The sequence below is a fragment of the Macaca fascicularis genome, chromosome 3 (assembly GCF_037993035.2).
Source record: "Macaca fascicularis isolate 582-1 chromosome 3, T2T-MFA8v1.1".
NCBI lineage: Eukaryota > Metazoa > Chordata > Mammalia > Primates > Cercopithecidae > Macaca > Macaca fascicularis.
The window spans coordinates 77,664,788-77,684,637 of record NC_088377.1 but is presented as its reverse complement, the minus strand read 5'-3'; positions in this window follow the sequence as shown (position 1 = coordinate 77,684,637).

The window sequence follows — 19,850 nt, the reverse complement described above, 5'->3', positions numbered from 1 at the left end:
TGCCCAGGCTGGAGTGCAATGGCATGATCTCGGCTCACCACAACCTCCGCCTGCCAGGTTCAAGCAATTCTCCTGCCTCAGCCTCCTGAGTAGCTGGGATTACAGGCGTGCATACCACGCCTAGCTAACTATGTATTTTTAGTAGAGAGGAGGTTTCTCCATGTTGGTCAGGCTGGTCTTGAACTCCTTACCTCAGGTGATCTGCCCGCCTCAAAGTGTTGGGATTACAGGTGTTAGCCACCACGCCCGGCCAGTATCTACATATTTTTAAACATCATACTCTACACCATAAATATATCCAATTTTTATATGTCAAGTAAAAAGGAAATAATAATAAGTAAATATCAACAGTAATATTGTAGACACACACCACTTTTAGATCACAGGTGTCAACCAACTGTGTAGTTTGAATATCTCTCCATCCATATCACACGCTACTGGAGGGTGTCTGTCTGTTCCAGGGTCATGAAAGCATCTGGTTCTAGCCTAATTAAGCCTTGGTAACACTTGCCAGCACCATTTGGCCAGGGATTCCTGATTTCACTCTGTTCTACTTTACTACTTAATCTTCATTTTCCTAGCTATGTGTTTTTTTCTTATCCACTGATGTACTAGTAGTGTATCCTTAGCTAGTGCTTTATTTCACAACTCCATGGGGTATGTTGACTATTATGATGGGACAGTGTAGTATAAAATTATCAAAATTACTACTAATAATAATAAAATTGGAACTCTTAAGAAATTTTAAAATTATTCCATGAAAGACACTGAGAAGAATATTAAAGGACATTTTATAGACTAAAGAGACGAATCCCTTTCTCCAGAGGAACAGCCAATCATAAGTTGTGCTTGCTCCCAGAGCCAGTTTCCCTTCCCCTCTGAAGCATGCTCATCCTGCCAGGAGTCAAGTATTTTGAACCATATGTCTTGTCCTTCTACTCTCAGTGGATCCTCCACGTCTCATCATACAAATCACCCACATTAGATGACTTAAGAGAAGGCTCCTGATTGAAAATAGCTCTAAACCTTGCAAGGGAGGAACAGGTGAAAGAACTGCAGGAAAAAAATCCTTCTCCCATTTCTCAGTAAGAGAACAAGGGGCAGTAATAATCAGGAAAACAAATCTCAGGAAGTATTTCTAGGAATATGATAGAATGAGGAAGAATCACTAACATACTGTTCTCCACATCCTCACCAAGAGTTGTTATAGGCTGTCTTTATTATTATGCCCATTCCAGTGTGTGAAGTGTTATGTGATTGTGGTTTTAATTTCACATCTCTAATGACTAATGAGGTTGACTGTCTTTTTATCTCTTTATCAGTTATTTCTATGTTATATCTGGTTATATTCAGAAATATGTATTCTACGTTATGTTCAGAAATTTGTGTCCATTTTTGAATTGGGTCATGTTTGTTTATTTTCTTGCTACTGATTTACAATGACTTTTTTGTATATTCTAGATGGAAATCTTTATCAGATATTTGATTTTCAGCCTGTAGGTTATCTTTTATTAGTTATCTTTTGATATGTAAATATTTTTAAATTTGACAATGTCTAATTTATCATTTTTTCTTTTATAGATTGTGTTTTGTGTTTTGTATCTGAAAATTCTTCTCTTAGGATCTCAAAGATGTTCTCCAGTGTTTTTTTTTTTTCCTTTTGCTAAAGGTTTTATAGTTTTAGTTCTAGGCTTTAGGTTCTATGATTCATGATAAGTTCACTTTTCTGCATAGTGTTATGAACAGGTCTAATTAATTTTCTAATTTCTTTTGGGATATCTTCTTTGACCCATGAGCTATTGAGAAATGACTTGCTTCATATTCAAATATTTATGAGATTCTGTATGTTTCTTTTTGCTGTTTGTTCCTAAATTAATTCTATTATGACTAGATATCATATTTTTATGATTTCAATCTTAAAATTTATTGAAATTTGTGCAAGATCCCTATGTGAGAACTGCAAATCACTAATGAAAAAATCAAAAAGATCTAAATGAATGGAGAGATATACCACGCTCACAGATTGGGAGACTCAGCATATAATATGTTATTTCTCTCCTAAGTGATCTATAGATTTTCATAATGAAATCAAGCCTCTAGCAAGATTGTTTGTAGATATAGATAAGCTCATTTAAACATTTATATTGAAAAACAAATTACCTAGAACAGCTGAAATTCTTTTGGAAAAGGGAAATAGAAGAATTATACTACTTCATTTTGAGACACATTAATTTGATAGTAATTAAAACAATATGGCATTGGCAAAAATATAGACACAAAGACCAATAAAATACAACAGTGAATCTAGAAATTGACCCATACAACTATGGCCAAGTAATTTTTTTTTAACAAAAATGAAGAGACAATTAAACTGTGAAAAAGTTTCTTCAATAAATAGTATTGGAACTATTGGGCATCCAGAAGCAGAAAAACATACTTCAAATAAATCTTCCATTTTTGACAAAAATTAAATCAGAATGAATCATAAGTCTGAATATAAAACAAAATTATGCAACATTCAGAAGAAAATTTTGTAAACATTTTTATGACTTCAAGTTAGAAAAATATTCCCTACACATGAATCAAAAGTTCTGTTATAAAATTATCAAAATTAATAATAATAAAATTGGAACTAAAAAAAATTTTAAAATTGTTAGACACTTTCATTTCATTTTAAAATGAAAGACACTGAGTAAAATATTAAAGGACAAGTTATAGACTAAAGAGACAATTTTCAACCACATATCTGACAACTTATATACTATAAATTACATATATATACACTATATATATACTATAGTATATTATGTATACATAAAATATATACTATATGTATACTGTATACATAAAATATATTATATATGCTATATATACATAAATATATACTATGTGTATAGTATATGTACATAAATATATATATACTATATATATACTATTTTATTGGTCATATATACAGTTTCTTATATATGTATATAAAATCTCAGTAGTAAGAAAAATATCAAATTAATCATTGGACTCAAGGATTGGAATAGACTTTTTATCAAAGAGGATATATGGGAGATAAAGCAGATGAAAAGGTGTTAATTGCATTACCCATTAGGGGAACACAAATTTAAATCATGGCCAAACACCTCTGCACACCTATTAGAATGGTCACAATAAAACATAAGTCTTGGAAAGTATGATAACACCAATGTTGATAAACAATTGGTACTCTTACACATTATTGGTGAATTTGCAAATGCCACAGTTAACATATAAAACAGTTGGTAGTTATAAATTTAAATAAACATCAATATGAAACTCAATCTCATGCATATTTACACTGGAAAAATAAAAACGTATGTTCATCTAAAACCCACACATGAATGTTTATATAATCTCTTTTCTTAACCTCACACACATGGAAACTACCCAAATATGCATCAAAGGGTGAATGGCTAAACAAGAGGTGATATACACATGCAATAGTGTCCTACAAGGCAGTAAAATGGAATGAACCATTGATACACAGCAACTTGGATCAATCTGGAAATCATTATGCAGAGTGAAAGAAGCCTCTCTCAAAAGTTTACATACCGTAAGATTTTATTCTATAACATTCTTGAAAAGACAAAGGTATACCAATGTAGAACAGATAAGTAGCTCCTAAAGGTTTGGAGGAAGGAGAGTTGTGACTACGAAGGAATAAACACAAGTGAGATTTTTATGGTGAAGGAAATATCATGTGTCCTGTTTGGAGAAGTGGTTACAGAATTATACACATGATAAAATTCACTGAATCATACACAAAAGTCCATTTTTCTTTAGGTAAATAAAAAAAAAGTTTAAAAATATCCGCTGTGAAGTTAGAGAAGAAAAATTGTTCTGCTTGGGATTGTTTAGGCTTCCTAAATCTGTAGGTTGATTCTAGAAAACTCTCAGCCAAAAGCCTTTTGAATATTGTTCTTTGACATTTTTCTCTTGTCTATCTAGAATTTAAATTATACACATATACATATACATATACACATATATATACTCACACATAACATATCATATTCTATCTCATTACCAATGCTAAAGTTTGAGAGAGATGTTAATCTTTTGGTTCTTTTTGTCATTTTCATCTAGGTCATATTCACAGAAAGAATGTATATTTTTGAGAGATAGCAAGTAAACTGCTGTTTTGGGAGACCCTAAAGACCACCCTAAGATTTGATGATTCACCAGTACAAAACAACAGACTCCATTTGTCATTACGCTCAGAGCTATGTTTTATTATAATGAAAAGGTACTGAGAAAAGTCAGCAAAGAGACAAATACATGTGGCAAAGTCCAGAGCAAATCAGGAATAAGCTTCCAAGAGTCCTCGTCCAGCACAACCACAAAGGATGTACTGAATTCTTTCAGTGAAGAATTATGGCAACCCCCATGAAATATTGTCCAGGGAAGATCATTAGAGATTCAGTAACTAGGAGTTTTATTGGAGGCTAGTCACTTTGGCGACCTCTGTCTAACATATACCAAAATGTCAGACTCTCAAAATCATAAACAACATTGCTATGCAGTTTAGGCACAATGAGCTACTCTTATTAGTTCTGGATATGGCATGAGGCATTCTAAAACCCAAGCTCCCAAATGTCAGTCATAGACCAAGCTCGCAAGATAGCAGCGCTGGGTCTGCTGTGTTAACTTTCTCTGCAGAACTCCCTACCTCCTGCAGTGCTTACACTCAGTCTTTTATTTCATGCATTCTACAACACCATAAAAACAAGCCTCAGTGTCTTCTGTGTTTCTGCTTCATAACTCTATTTATTTTTTTTCTTAATTCTTATTTGACTGAACATTTCATTTGAGAGAATTGCATATTTTCTTGCTAGATGAACATTTTAAAGTATTTCATATGTAATTGAACACTTTCAGTTGTTTTAATTCAAAGGGTCGTTCAGCATGACCTGTCTACTGCGTTGAAGAACACAAACATTGACGTTATTTTTCATTAAAAACAAATATGGTTTGCTTCATTGCATAGGCTTGTTATTTATAGTCTTAATTGCATATTGGATATGTATCAGGCAATGTCTTCAGCATCAACATTAGGCAAAAGAAGAAGTTGAGCTGAAATAAAATCACCACAGATATCTAACAAGACCTTACAAGGAGCTCTGGATCCCGATGGTCCTTCAGAGTTGTTGCAATTGTGGAAAGGGATCTGTCCTTGATATCCCCTCATAATCCAGCACTGAATAAGGCTGCTCCAAGAAGGTAACATGACCTTGCTCAAGGTCAAGATTTTGAACTGAAGAAAAGTCCAAGAGAGGGAACAAGCTCAGAGCTGTGAGTTGCTTCTAACTCCATTAGCTGGAGGACTGAGTTTCATAGTCCTGAGTTCCAGAGATTGTGCACATCGCTCACATACATTCATTGCGGTCTGATGAGAAATCAACGAACTGGCATTAGGAAGCTTATTTTGAAGTTACTGAAATATTTCCTGTTTCCTTATATATTTCCTGCAGATATTAATATACTTAAGTTATTAAATAGAAAAAAGGTGACTTTGTTTTATATTTTGCTTTCAAACCTTAAAAAATTGTTATTATAATTAGTTATGAACTGAGTCATTGCTTTAGTCCTTTTGTGCTGCAATAAAATACTACAGGTTGTATAATTTACGTAAAAAAATCAGAAATGTGTTTCTCACAGTTCTAGGGGCTGGTATATTCGAGATCAAGGCACTGGCATCGGGTGAGAGCCTTCTTGCTTCATAATCTCATGGCAAAAGACAGAAAGGCAAAGAGGCAAGAGGAGGCTGAACTCGTTTCTTTATGATGGCATTTATCCCACTAACGAAGGCAGAGTTATCATAGCCTAATCATCTCTCAAAAGCTCCTCTTCTCAAGACTGTTACAATGGTAACTAAACTTCAATATAGATTTTGAAGGGAATGAGCATAAAAGCATCGCAGTCATCATCGTTATCAATACTATTTTTTCCTAGTGTGCAACTAAGTCTTTGAACTGGGATTATAGCTTTGCTTTCCTAAGGGTTGATTAATTTAACTGTTTACTTCAAAAATTTGAAGCCAAAGAATCATTTATTATTTTATTAAAAATTTCCCTGTGTTTTTAGTACTCTATTTTGGCTAATTGAAAACTGGTTGCATTTTTGAAATAAATAGAATGTGAATGAGGATAGAAATGAATGCCTTAAATTGTTTGTCGTATGGTGACTCAATTTCTTTGCCTCTGTTCAGATTGCTGGTAGGCCCTCCCCTGTTTGGTATGTTGCAACATCAATGTCACGTAGACTGCTTGGTGCAGACACAGTCACAAACTTAAAAGACAATGAGCACATCAAAATTACATGTTACATTAAATGAAACAACTGGCTTTATGATGGTCATCAGATAATCTACAATTTGAGGGTGTGTATGTTTACTGCCCCGTTTAAAACGAATGTAAACACAAATCATTCAAATTCTGGTTCACTGGCTAAAATAACTCGTAAGCCTTGAGAGAAAAAAAAGACCCCAAAAACTGTAGTCTCTGTTCCCTGACTTGTGTATAAGTACTCTGGACATACAGAACACCTGGGGATTTCCAATTTTATGAACTACCTTTCAGCTAATTTTGTACTTGGTCATTTTGCTCTCGAGGCACAGGAGTGGAGGAAAATGCCCCCAGGGAAACCACCTGAGTTGGCTTTCCTGTGACTGTCTAAAAGTTCACTAATATTTCTGTACTGTCTCAGGTATTTTGGAGACCTCCATAGAAAAGCACTAGTAGTTACATTTTAAGAATCAGGAGGTAAAAGGAAGTTCTGATCATGAAATGCTGCTGATTCATGATCAGAACTTTCTGATCCTCACTCCAGGAGATTTAAGGCTCTAGGAGACAGGAGTCGAGGCCTATAGGTTGGAGATGATGACAGAGGACAAAAGGGGACAGGAGCACCAAGGACAAATTTCATCTACTTTATTATTTTAGAGGAATAGTCCTGGGGATGGCGGTTTTCAACAGGAGAGCCGAGGGATAAAAATAATAAGAAAGGGACTCCCCTTTAAGTTTGTTGAGAGAGCAAGTACTTAAATAGCAGAAATTCTTCTAGAAGGACTTCATTTCTCTTCTTGCTCACTTTTACTTATATTTCCTAAAACGTAGTTGGTTGCAACTGCTGAGATTATGCAGTGCATAGACAAGTATCTCATAATTATATAACAAAGATGCCTGTTAAACAACACAACAACAGCGAGAACCACAAAACACACGACAACATGGCAAATACATAGAAATTGTTAAAAAATAGTCTTACCTGTTTCTAAGGACTTATTTACGTCCTTTTAAAAAAATAAATCTTCAGATTTCTTTGTGGAAGGATAAACACCTGCCTAATTTGAACTTAATGTGTTGCATGAAAGTGTTTACAAGAGTGTATATTTCTAAGTTATTACAGTTAATCACATTTTTAAAGATTTTTGAGTGTTTAATTGAAGTTTAAAGTTTTAAGAAGTATAAAAATAACTGAACTATGTTTAAGAACCCTGAGAATTGCAGATGAAATGTTAATAAAATATCAGAGAACAGATTGAATAAATTAATAGACACAAATGAGGCTCAGATGACAAACAAGAAAAAAGAACATTGAAGATTGAAAAGACTGGAAATAAGAACAACAACAATTCAAATGCTCATTGCAGGACAGTTCTTTGGATGGTCTTGGGCCAACCCAGTTCTTTCCCCCATTTTTCTTGTAATCCTCAAGGGTAACTGTAGAAGATGCTGGGAATGCAATATCCCAAGACAAGGAAGAACTGGCTGGAGTAGCCTATCCTATCTCTTTGAGAACAGGATATCACAGAACACTTTAGTCCAGCATGTCATGTAGCCCCTGGTTATAAAACCCAGGGTGGACTGCTTTCTGAGGCCCCTCAACAACAGAACAAGTTGTAGAATGCTCGACTCCATTCTCCCTGCGCAGCTTTCCTAAACTGGGGTTCCAGCTTGCCATAAATCCTAGGCTTATGAAGTCCCTTGCTGCCTGTCTGCGAGTAAGACATCTGCCTCATGTAACTTGCTGTGTGCTAGTACTCTGTTTCACTGGACTTAGGCAAGTGATAGAAATTGCAGAGCCCAGGTGCAGTGTGGGAGGTGTTTGGCCTCCTTTCCTGGGATTGATACTAATGCCTAGTAATCTTGCTTCACATTAAATAAATAGAAGTACCCAGATAATCAGCATGAACTCCTGGGGGTTAGGGGATCTTCTTCTGGAGCACTGCGGTGTGCTGTATGTTGTCCTCCTGCATCGCTTCTTGTTTCATTTCCATATGGTTTCCAAAGACAATTTCCAATAGTGTTACTATTTTCAAATACCATTAGGTTGCCAAAAATATTATACCATCAAAAACTGGTGTGCTGATGTTTTGACAGTCAGGCCTACATTTAGCAAAATGTACTATCATCCTCTAAATTAGCAACCATTAGCATTTTCTGGAGAAACTAGATGCACTAGCTATACACTATATTATGGTCATCAGATAATCTACAGTTTGGAGATTAATCTACAGGGAGAGGGTAAAAGCTTGAGATAATTCCTGAGGTAAAAGAAGGTAAAACAGTAATAGTAATTAATAATGGAACACTGACCTTACTAAATACTCTCTTGTGATCTAGGTAAATATTTCAACTTTATAGATAAAAGTTATTAAGATTGAAAAGTTAAATAGTTTTGCATAATTTTAATACTAATGAAGAAAGGGACAAAAATTCTAGCCCATCTCTGCTTGAATTACAACTGAGTTTTAAGAGGGAATCAAACAGATTGCCCCACATAATTTCAGGATGCTAAAGAATATATAAAAAGAAGAGTATGTGGATTTTTTTAGGCAATAATCAGAAGCTAGTTAACTTCTTCCTGTTTTTTACCATTCCAGACTTGTTGGTGAAGCCTTCTTGGACAATCAGGAAGGAATTTACGTGCCCAGACTTCATTTACCACCAGTATTTATGTTGATCTGAACAGCACCTGGTGTATGTAAGAGAATTGAGAAACAGAGGGAGAGGAATGACCCCTAGATTCTGTTTTTATGTTTTCTTGCATAGTAATTACAATGAATAACAATGCTTATTCTTTCTATATAGGATGTGCGTGTGTGTGTTTATTCTTCCTACGGAGCTTTTGCAGTTCAAAATTATGTACATGCCATTTTCACCATGTGATTTGGAGATCCCACAGGGATATGATTTCACTGTATATTGCATTGTTTCACTATTAAGTCTTAAACAAAATGGACAACCAAATGTGGATAAATGAATGGAAGAAAGAGTTGATCAATTTATAAACATGAAACTATGAATGAGAACACATCAGTATTAAGTATGTCAACCAGCCCAAGATGAGAGAAAGGAAAGAACAAAGGAAGGAAGAAGAAATGGAAGGAGGAGGGAGAGAAGGAAAGAAGGAGGGAAGGAGAGAGGAAAAAGGAAGAAAAGGAAGGGAAGAGAGGACAAAAAAATAAAATGAGCCTACTCTGTGTGGTCAGCATTGCTGTGAAGATCTGAGATGGAGATATTTAGAAGAGCACGTTGGGAGGTATGCTGAGGTTGAAATGTCACTCTGAAAATGTACTAATCCCAGTTGTTGTGGAATGGAAGCAAAATTGTAAATTTGGTTTAGCAAAAGATTCCTTTTAGCCCAAAAATATATATAAAAGGAAAAAATGTATATTGTAATTCAAAATCAGAAAAATAGCATTTGACTTTATAGGCATCTATTTTATTTCTAATGAAATTATTCTTCCAGACTGAGACTCTATTGTAAGCATCATTAATAACATCCCTTCCCACAGTAATTGTAGTTGTATATAGTTTTCTTCAAAATGAAATCATATGGGGAAAAAAGGAGCTATTAAGCAATTCTTAAAGGAGTCACTAGCTGTGGGTTTCATTTTTTTCACATCTATCTAAGATAGGCATACTGTTGCGTGTAGATTTTCTTCAATCAATCACACACACACACACACACACACAAACACACACACACACTTATTACAGATTCCAGAAGCATTTTGGTTTCAACTTGAAACTTAAAAAGCAAGGGTACAATTGTTTCCTGACTCCCTTTTTCTTGTGAGTTCAGCTGTTTGAGTCACTGGTTCAAGAAGTAGCAGAGTTATTTGTGAAAATTTTAATTTGAGAGAAGAAGAAAACAAACCCGAGTCAAGTAACACATTAGCTGTGTACAAATATTTATAAGTTTTCATTGTAACCCAACAGACTAGCAGCATGTTCATTTTAATGACAATTTCTATATACTGTAATTTGATTAGACAAAGCCTTAAATTAAATTCAGGCTTCGAGTTGACTCAAAATCTACATTTCAATACTGTAAAACACAGTTATAAATGGAAAAAAAAAAAAAACCTTGTATAGCAAAACACTAAAATGTTTTAGTAATACATTTGACTTTAAAAAACACTATCCATATTTTTTAGAGAAGCAGAATTTGAAAGGTATGTTTTTTAGTTATAGTGAAAATAGTATTTTTAAAACATAAGTGACATATAGAGAAATTTTGGTAATCCCCTACATGAGATGATACCAAGTTTTATATTATAGGAGTTCATATAATAATATTGACCCTTGCAATAGTTTAATAGAGTCAAAATGTATTGTTTCTGATGTCCCAAGCTCTGTAAATTCATGCATCTTACATGATTTTCTAAGCAATACATGAGATAAGTTCTTTTTTCTTTCCTTATAAAAATGAGGCAGCTGAGACTCAGAGAGGTAAGTTACTTCCTAGAGCACTAGTGGGAAGGAAAACAAGGCTTTGGACTCAGGCAGTCTGGTTCCAGAGTCTCTGAACCACTGTGTCGGGGGGACTCCCACTGCTACGAAATGAAACTATATCCATATAGTAGGACAGTATGTTTGTAAAGAAATCAAAATATTAAATGCTTCAGCATTTTGACTAGAATTTAGAACAATAGTCGAACGTTTCATAGGGCGAGTATCATTCGCATGTGCACCAGTTATTTTGTGAAGTTGTTTTCCTCCCGTTCAACACTATAGAAAAATAATTATGAATCTTAGCTTTCTCATGGGATCTATAATCCCCATCACGCAGCCTGAGTAATTTTGCTATCCTATGCCAGTTTTATTGTCAATAACAGCCTGGAGAAAAAATTTGCTTTGGCTTAGTTTTAATTTGTAAGTGTCCTAATCTCAACTGCACATACTAATTATATATCAAGCATTCTTTGCTCACCAGTGAGATATTGTTTAGATGCTTATAAACGCATATGAAACGGAAATAAGGAGGACTGAAATTGTTCCATTTGGGCTTGAGGGTGATTGGCTGTCTTGCTAAAATACATTAATGTTAGGCCATTACATGTATGTGGGGGCTGGCGGATGCATAGGTGCTTATGTGTGCTAAATGCCTATGCTACATCCTGGGAAGGAAATTATAATTTATGCATTTGAGTTCTCAAAAATAAAGGTTACTGAGACTTAGTATCAATAAAGTATTTGTTCTGTATTTTGGGGTCCTAATTCCCGAATGTTGAACTTGTTGAGCAATCTTGAGAGTTACATGGTGGTAATAGTAATTTTATGCTTTCTACATTTTGAGCAGTTTTAATTTAGTATCATGCTCAATTGTCATACCATAAGCTAAAATTTAATGTTGATAGATTGCATTCCAAGTCCTATCATGAGATTATTTCCTACATGTGTAGTAGATATCATATAGGTCTCTAGAATGTGTGAGCCTTCTTTTCTTTCTTCATTCCTTTTTTTATTTTTTCCTTTCCTTTTTCTTCCTTCCTTTCTTCCTTCCTTCCCTCCTTCCTGCCTTCCTGCCTTCCTGCTTTCCTGCCTTCCTGCTTTCCTGCCTTCTTGCCTTCCTCCCTTCCTGTTTTCCTTCCTTCCTCCCTTCCTGCCTCCCTGCCTTACTGCTTTTTTCCTTTATTCTATTGTATTTCTTTTCTTTTTTCTTCAAGTGATAAGTGTTTAGGGTACAATGTAATATGTGCTAATTGTGTTGGTTTGAATGCTGGCTCCACATGCATTAGTTGCATGAATGTTGTCATATCATTCACTCTCTGTATGCCCATGATTATCCATGGTGATCATAAAGGATGTCACCCAGATGAGCTATTGTGAGAATTAATGGGAAAATACATAATAAACAACTGGAGAAGTGCCCGGCTCTGTTATTATTATAAATTTGTTAGTAATTTATTGTTATTCTATTATCCGTTTAACATGTATGAACTGAGTAGTGAATATATTCTAGCCTCTCTATTCTAATGGTGAAAATTGCTAAGGTGGGTACATGTAAGTCACAATCAATACATAGTTTGGTGGGCTTTTATTTATTTATTTTTGAAGCAGAGTCTCACTCTGTCACCCAGGCTGGAATGCAGTGATGTGATCTCAGCTCACTGTAACCTCAGCCTCCTGGGTTCAATCTATTCTTCTGCCTCAGCCTCCTGAGTAGCTGGGATTACAGGCATGTGCCACCATGCCTGGCTAATTTTTCTATTTTTAGTAGAGATGGATTTTGCCATGTTGGCCAGGCTGATCTTGAACCCCTGACCTCACGTTATTCACCCGCCTTGGTCTCCCAAAGTGTTAAGAGTACAGGCATGAGCCACCGTGCTTGGCCAGTTTGGTGGATTTTTTTATAGAAATGGTCACAATCTCCACACACTTTCGTGTCTCCTTCAGAATCCAAGTCCTTGGATACTTGAATAGTCTCCTCCCACATTGACTCGGCCTCACATGTGACCAGTTTTGGCCAACAGAACAAAAGCCAAGGTGATTCAAGTAGGGACTATGAAAGCCCTTGCACATTGTAGTTTGGCTTTTCTCTTGCTGCAGTCAATAACTCTGCCACCACTATGCTGGTAACAAGTTAGATTAGCCTGCTGAGCACTTGGCCTCAACTAGCCCAATTTCTTCCAATTCCCCTGCCAACCGTATATCAGCCACCCAACATGTAAGACTATGGACACCAGCAGACTGCAGACCTATGAATGAGCCCAGTGTGCACCACAGGGAACACAGATGAGCTCTTTCAGCTAAACAGAGCCCACATTGCTACCCACAAGAACTGTGAGCACCAAGCTTCTATATGTCTTGTTATGCATCAACCAATAACTGATATACGTAAGTTACTTATCTAGATTTATGTTTTTGTGAATTCATGCTGGAAAGAGAGAGCCCTACCCAGGCCAAGAATTCCTTAGACTTCTGCTCATGGCATCATGATGCTTTCTCAATAGATGAAATTCTCATCTAACTCAAAATGCCTTACCCCCTTTAATCTCTCCAGGAAACATTCCTTGAAATTATGACGGGTTGATTTCATTCACCCTACTCTAGGTTCCACGATTTCCTTTATCTCATCAAGTATGCTAGGATGTTCTTTGATGGTAACTATAGCATAAAAGCTTCTTAATCACCTTTTTTAACATGTAAATGAGAGTCCATGGGATAGGAGATTGGAGCATATATGGTAACATTACTGCTGAACTTGGAATTTTTTCTATTTTATTACAAAAATATAATATTGATTGGAATATACAATTCAAATTTATTTTAAATGATACTTTTTATAACTTTATGTTTAAGTTTCAAAAGTAGCATTAAAAATCATTAGATATGTTCCTTACCTTCTCTGTATTCTTCTCTTCATTTGTTTCTTATTTTCAAAGGAAGTATGATTTTATAATAGACAGATAACAAATCCTAGACTAAACATCTCTCTGGATATGTATTATTTAATTTAGTATATCTCTAATATACTATAAGGCAGCTCCTGTAAAGAAAGAAGACATAAAAGGAGGAGATAAGGAATGATAGGCAATATTTTAGAAAAGATATTGAGTAAGTAATGTATGAAAATGTTCTCATATATCTTTCATTTGTTTCTCACAATATCCCAATGATGTAGCCATTTTAATATGACTTTTGAGAAATGCAATAATTAGGTTGTATAGAGACTGTGTGATTGCTCATGATTCTATTGACAGAAAGTAATGGGAACAAGGTTTCAATGTCCTTGACTTCTGTCCTCTGTCATAGAGGACCCATTAAGAAGATCGCAGAGGACTGCAATTTAAAGAAAAGATAAACATCATATGCTATGGATTGTATTGTGTCAGTCCCATCCAAAATTTATGCGTTAATGCCCTAACCCTCAATATGACTGTATCTAGATAGAGTGATTTCAAAGTAAATAAGGTTAAATGAGATCATGAGTGTGACTCATAAGCTTAATCAGCCATGTCACTAGAAGCCTGGAATAAAGACGGGATTATACCAGCAGAAAACAGGCAGTTTGAACTGAAAAGTGTGGAGAAAGCAGGATGGACTGAAAGAAGGCTGTTGGACTGAGATACAAAAGGACCAGACCATAGAGTATTTATTTGACTGCGAACATGTTATTTTTCAAGAAAAGTAAAGAATGATCACAACTGTGACTCAGTGATTGTCAGGACTGCCTCCTTCATTTCAAAAAGTGAGGTCATTGTCTCAGTTGCCCAAGCCAGACAGCCTCTGACCAAAGCTTCAGGGCCAGGACCATTGCCCAAGAGGATCTGAAAATGGGACTGCTACCCTAGTGGATTTGGAAGGCAAAACATGGAACAAAAGAGGATTATTCTTGAGCATTAAGATCTAATGGAATTTGCCTTGCTGGCTTCTGGATTAGCTTAACTTCTGTCACTCTTTTCTTTCTTCTGACATTTCTGTTTTGGAATGAGAGTGTCTTACGCTTGTGTCACTGTTGCATTTTGGAAGGATGTAACTCGTCTGTTTGCACAGGCTCACAGATGGAGAGGCATTTTCCCTCAGAATTAACCACACCTTGAGTCCCATTCATATTTGATTTAGACAATATTTAGATGAGATTTTGACTTAGATTTCTGGATTGAGCTGGAATCAGTGTAGTTTGCACGTAATAACAGCACAAATTTTGGTTGCGCAGGGGTAGAATGTTGTAGACTGAAGTGTGTCCCCCTCAAAATTCTTATGTTAAAGTCCTAACTCCCAGTGTGATTGAATCTAGAGATGGGGACTTTAAGAGATAATTGAAGTTAAATGAGGTAATATGAGTGAAACTTTAATCCTATAGAACTTTGACCTTATAAAAGAGAAAGAGGCAGCTTCCCCTCATTCTTTCTACCATGTGAGCGCACAGGAGAAAGGAGACTGTCTGTAAGTCACAAACACAACCCTGAGCAGAAACTGAACCTTTCTGGACCTTGATCTTTGACTTTCCACCATCCAGAACTGGGAGAAAATGAATTTCTCATGTTTAAGCACCCAGTGTATGGTATTTTGTTATGACTGCCCATGTTTACCAATAAACGTCATATTACACAGAGAGATCTGCTTCCACTTCAGACAAATCTAATAGGCAGTGAGCAAGCAGTACTTCTCCATTAATCTTTCTGCCTTCTGTGTTTCAGAAAACAGTATGCCACTATAAGGCTTTCTCAGGGCACATATTGCAAATATTGTGGTGCTGTTTTAATTGCTAAGAAAAACATTACTAAGGCAAAGTTTAGCCATTTTACACTTAACCATTTAAGCTAAGGGATTAATCAAGGATATATGCAAATATCCATAGGTATTAATTCAGATATTAATTTTCACTGAATCACAATTTATAGTGCCTTAAATTTGTGTAATTTAATAATGTCATATATAAATGACTAACAAATGAAGACACTACATAAAATGAAATAACATACATCTATGAAAATAGTGTTCAATAAGAGTATCTATTGACAGGACCTGTAACATGTTGTCACATTATAAATAGTACATACAATATCATGCATTAACAAATATGTGTCGGCTGGGCATGGTCACTCATGCCTGTAATCCCAGCACTTTGGGAGGCTGAGGTGGGTGGATCATGAGGTTAAGAGATCGAAACAATCCTGGCTAACACAGTGAAACCCCGTTTCTACTAAAAATACAAAAAATGAGCTGGGCGTGGTGGCACGTGCCTGTACTCCCAGCTACTTGGGCGGCTGAGGCAGCAGAATTACTTGAACCCAGGAGGCAGAGGTTGCAGTGAGCCGAGATCACGCCACTGCACTCCAGCCTGGGTGACAGAGCAAGATGACATCTAAAAAAAAAAAAAAAAACCCTCAAATTCCTCCACATTGGAGCAAGATAAAAATAAAAATAAGATAAAAATAAAATAAATAAACCTTTGGGTATATACCCAGTAATGGGATGGCTGGGTCATATGGTACTTCTAGTTCTAGATCCTTGAGGAATCGCCATACTGTTTTCCATAATGGTTGAACTAGTTTACAATCCCATCAACAGTGTAAAAGTGTTCAATAGCAAAGACTTGGAATCAACCCAAATGTCCATCAGTGACAGACTGGATTAAGAAAATGTGACACATATACACCATGGAATACTATGCAGCCATAAAAAAGGATGAGTTTGTGTCCTTTGTAGGGACATGGATGCAGCTGGAAACCATCATTCTCAGCAAACTATCGCAAGAACAGAAAACCAAACACCGCATGTTCTCACTCATAGGTGGGAACTGAACAATGAGATCACTTGGACTCGGGAAGGGGAACATCATACACCGGGGCCTATCATGGGGAGGGGGGAGGGGGGAGGGATTGCATTGGGAGTTATACGTGATGTAAATGACGAGTTGATGGGTGCTGACGAGTTGATGGGTGCTGACGAGTTGATGGGTGCAGCACGCCAACATGGCACAAGTATACATATGTAACAAACCTGCACATTATGCACATGTACTCTAGAACTTAAAGTATAATAATAAAAAAATAAAATAAAATAAAATAAATAAATACTGTACATAAAAATTCCATGTAGGTAGGCAGTGTTAACCTTAAGTGTGCTAAGTAAAGCACTAAATATTAGTGCTGCTTTAAATGTTTATGTATATATAAAAGAACTTAAGAGAGGGTAGAAAATATAAATAGTTGGCACTTTGGGTTCAATTTTAATTAATTTAATAATTAATTTTAAATAATTTAATTTTATGTACATTTGTTAAATGTATAAAATGTACATACAATAACTATAAACATACCCGTAGGAGTATAATATATGATGAAATGATAAATAACTTTTAAAATTTAGCATTAAAGAGTAAGAACATGATGATCAATATACATGGATAAAATGAGTTTTCTTCTAAATTTATCACCTTGAAATAAAAATATTGATCAATCTTCCCACAGCTTCTCTTTGTTTCTTTGCTTGTATTTATAAAATAGGAGGCAGTAAACTAGAAGATGAAACAAACAATAATGAAAACAGGAGTTGAGGGTGGCCGTACACCTCTGAATTGTGGCACCAAGTACACACAAATAACAGCCTGAAATGCTCACAACCTTGGATGTTTGCGTTTGTTTATGAACTATATAGGGTGCTTATTTTCTGCTTTGCATGATGGCAATAACCAATCTTTCCCCACCATATTTATGGTACTTTTCCTTCCTTTTTTTTAGAAGCATATTTTATGCTTGGCAGTATCTAAATGTTGTGTCTGGAATTTAAATAGGATAAACTGTACTTTAGCCATAGCTAACTGAAGGAGGCCAAGCCCACTCCTGAATTGATGGTGATTATCTTTAGCAGAGTGAAATGGAAGGGTTCATTGATTGAATACTATTATGACTTAGGTGCTTTTCATATATCATCTTGTGACATTCTCCAAACAACCCTGTGGGGTAGGAGATATATTTCTCAGTTTCCAGGAAAGCAAAAATAGCATGGAGCAATTTTCAGCATTGGCTTGTCTGAGCTCAAATCCCATGGTAAGTGTACTGGCCACACTAAATAACATGTATATAAGATGATACTATGGACACATTAATTGTTGATTTAGACCTGGACAGTGTTGCACAAAGATCTCAAGTCAAGAGCTCTAAAAACATTGGCTAACAATGTAGTATATATGCCAATGCTCTCGTCTAGGTGTTGCCTAAGGGGCTTATATCATACCTGCATTAGATACAATTTTAGATAATGAACAGATACTTTAACTGTAATCTAAAATAGTGGTAGATCTCAAATTGTGCATTATGTGATAACGAAAACAATAGCTAATAAACCAGCATTTATCTGGGGTTAATAAAAACACTGGCAATGAAACAGAGTATTTCTCTTTTTCATACTTTTCATATTTCTCTTTATTTCCTTGTAACATTGTTGCAAAAAGAAAAGCTGACTTTATTCACAGAAACATTCTTCTTAATGTAGGAAAACATATGTAATCCACAAAAAGATGTATAAATGATAAAAGTTTAGCAAGTTTCTATCATTAAAGATAAGTATATTAAAGCCAGTAGTATTTCTATATGTTAACACCTAAATAATTGGCTGCTAAATATTTAAGGCCATTTACAATACTATCAAAATATAAAATTCTTAGGGATATTAGTGGTATTTGGCAAAAAGATGAACAAGAAGTCTGAGATAATTTGAAGAACGCTTAAATAAATGGAGGAGCACATTGGCATATGAGTCATGGAATCAAAGCAGTTAAGACATCAATTCTCACCGAATTGATCTATAGCTTTAACAAAATAGCAATTAAATTATTAGCAGAATTTATCTCATAGAAATTGGTAAACTGATTACAAATATCACATGGAAATGCAAAATACTCTAAATAACTAAAACAAATTGGGAAAGAAACAAAATTGGAAGAATAACATTACAGTACTTCACAACTTAATATAATCTCACAGTTATCAATAACATGTGATATTAACATAAAATTACTGAAATGAATCAATGGAAAAAAATAAAGTCCAAATGTAGATGCACACATATATGTAAAACTGATTTTTAATAAAGGTACAAAAATAATTGGGTGGAGAAAGAATATGCTTTTCAACAAATGTTACTGGAAAATTTTCATATACATTTGCAAAAAAAATCACGACACATACTTAGTGCAACACGAAAAAAAAAACCAAAATATGCACCATAGACCTAAATATAAAGTCTCAAACTATGAAACGTTTAGAATAAAATCTTTGTGATCTAGGATTAGACATAGAACACATAGAATATGACGTGTTTTAAAACATGATTCAAGATATAACAAATTTACAGTTTGGACTTCATCAAAATGAAAACCTTTGGTCCTTTGGAAGCACTGTTAAGAAAATAAAAACACAAACCTCAGCATAGGATAAAATATTTGCAAATCATATATGTGATTAAATATCTGTATCTAAAATTTATAAAACCTCTAAAATCAATAAGAAATAAACCCAATAAAAATCATCAAAAGATTTGAACAAACTTCACCAAAGAAACAGTACAGATGGCACCTGAGCATGTGAAAAAATCATTAGTTTTTGGAGAAATGCAAATTAAAACTGCAATTAGATTAAAACTGCAATTAGATGATACTACACAGATAATGTAATTGTAATGGCTAAAATTTAAAAACACATGGATTTAAAAGTGTAGAGAGTAATTTTAGCACCCATGCACACAGGAGACAGCAATATCAAATGTTACAATCACTTTGGAAAAATAGTTTGACAGTTTCTTCTTTCTTTTTTCTTTTCTTTTTTTTCTTTTTCTTTCTTTTTTTTTTTTTTAGATGGAGTCTCACTCTGTCTCTCAGGTTAGAGTGCAGTGGCATGATCTCAACCCATTGCAACCTCCACCTCCTTGATTCAAGTAATTCTCCTGCCTCAGCCTCCTGAGTAGCTGGGATGACAGGCGCAGGCCACCACACTCAGATAATTTTTGTATTTTTAGTAGAGACGGGGTTTACCCTGATGGCCAGGCTGGTCTTGAACTCCTGACCTCGTGATGTACCTGTCTTGG